Source organism: Falco cherrug, chromosome 8 (genome assembly GCF_023634085.1).
Source record: "Falco cherrug isolate bFalChe1 chromosome 8, bFalChe1.pri, whole genome shotgun sequence".
NCBI lineage: Eukaryota > Metazoa > Chordata > Aves > Falconiformes > Falconidae > Falco > Falco cherrug.
Window position 1 is genome coordinate 6,373,543 of NC_073704.1, and position 2,406 is coordinate 6,375,948.

The following is a 2,406-nucleotide window of genomic DNA, read 5'->3' on the forward strand; positions in this document are numbered from 1 at the left end:
CCACCAACCTCTCCAGCACTTTGGAAAGTGCTCTCCAGGTACTTGTGGGGCTGCAGGCACGTCCATGGCAGGAGCTGGAAGATGGGTGCTGTGCACTTAACATTCCAAAGGCTATGAGTGTTGCTGCGGTGCAGTGGCTGCAATCCTGGCTGCTCACCATCCCAACGATGCCTTCACCTTCAGCTCTTCTAGGCTACACATCCTGCAAGTGGCAGTCCCCAGGATCAGATGGGACAGCAGCACTGAACCAAAAGCAATTGTACACAGAGGAAATTTTTGTTGCCGAGGGATAAGCATCACCTAGAAGCAGCTCAAATCTCCCTGAGCAGAGGGCTTCCTACAGGCAGGGATGGCAGGAGCCAGAGACTAGTGCCCAAACCAGACTGCACACCAGACTCGCATGCAAGCTCAGCTGCCCCCTTCTTCAACCTTGCAAACCTCAGCTCTTCACCGAAGGCAGTGGACAAAGGTCCCCAGGCTGGGCTCTCTCCACCACATGACCTGGGCAAACTCTCAGGAAACAGGTAAAGCAGGTACAAGCTAAGAAAGCTCCTTTGTAGGAACCCTTGAGGGGCTCTGCCTTCCTCTGATGGGGGAAACACTCAGAAGAAGGTCTTTAACCACCCTGATTGCACAGCTTGCAACTGCCTCTACCACGCAGGGGTGAGCCCTGCCTGTCTCCCTTGCTGCAGCTCCTGTCCCGGGTCACCAGCAGCAAGACCCGGGCTCCAACACTGCAGCTGGACAAACCCTGACATGCTTGAGACTGGGAAGAGACACACAACCAGCAAGGGAGATGTCAGGGGCTGAGGTCCAAAACCATTTATTGAAACGAAAAGGATAAAAGTTCACATGAAACCAAAGCCGGAGACGCGGGAGGAGGGATGATGCTTTGTCAGGTTTCTTAAAGGGTCACTGTACTTCCGATCTTTTGAACAGCCAATTTGTCTCATTCCATAGGATGCTACTTTGGGAAGGTAAGAGGGTTTTTTCCTCCACTGGAGTGGCATAAAAATAAATCTGTCAACTCATATTATATACATACATATGGGCTGTACTTATTTTCTGTGGGAAAATATCACTCTATCAGTACTTAAAATTAAGTCTCATTATACTTTTTTTTTTTAGCTTACTGGACTTTTTTTTTTTTTTTACAGTAAATCTGAAATATTCTCCTTATGTTAGGCAGCTCCATTACTTATCTGCAATCTTTTTAGGCACAGATGCAAGGTATGGCTTACATGACAATGCCAGCCTGCTCCTGCTGTTTGCGAATGACTCTGCTGCCTGCTCAGGTACTTCGGACCCCATCACCCAGGAGAAAATTTGCTTATCAGCCTACCTGGGCATGTCACATACAGTACAGCAATACCCAGGGTGTTTGCTACAGGAGCTCTAATCTGGATCCTAACAAATGGGAACATCTGGGACACAGGAAAAGCTGGGATGGGGAAGGACCAGTGCAACACAAGAACACAAATCAGGGTTCACTTTCTTTATAAAACAGGCAATATCTGTACAGTTTGGCCACAGGTGTCTGGCTGGAATGGCAGGATATTTAATATCAGAGGTTAAAATCTGCCTTCTCTCTCTCTCTTTTTTTTTTTTTTTTTTTTTTTAACAGACGAGTCTTGCATCTGTGTTGGATCATGCATGTAAATGCAAAGCTTTGGTGAAGCTGGAGGACATCAGCCATCAGAAACCTGCCTGTCTTTTGGGGTGAGGGCTGCCTTGCACAGGCACCGCTGGGGACTACCAAACCTGGGAGCCAAGCAACAGCCATAGGAGCAGCCTATGTTTCCAAAAGCCTGGCAAAACGCACCCAAAAATGTACTCAGTTAACAGCGGAACTGCAAAGACTGGTGCGATGGAGAGCTTGCTCACCGGCTTCACAGCAAAGTGTGGGATTTGCCACACAAACATCACACCTTCAATGCAGAAACCTGGCTGGTGATAGAAAGCAAGCCTGTCTTTCCTTTCAGAGCAACAGTTAGTCTCCAAATGTAATTTAAAAGACTGCAGCAACCATAACAGGCCCCAACGTTTCTAAGTTGACTCCCAGTAAGATGTGCAAGCACGATGGGCAGACACTTGCCCCACCAGGGAAACATGAGTAAGGAGGTTGGGTGGGTAGGATGAGAGACAACAAGTGACAAATGTGCTCCAAGATCCTCCAGCTGACCAAGAGCCACACAACTCTTGAACACCATGAGATAAAGATGAGGCTGCGTGAACCGGCTGAACCCCATCACAGCCCAGCTTGCTCCTGTGCCCTAGGGAAATCTGCCTTCCAGCCCTGCTGCCTGTTACTGCACTCCCCAGGCCAGGGACACCTCCACAGAGCTGGCACAGGGAGCCTCAGCAGGGGCAGGATGGTGGGAAGTTGATAAAAAATTTTTTTAAAAA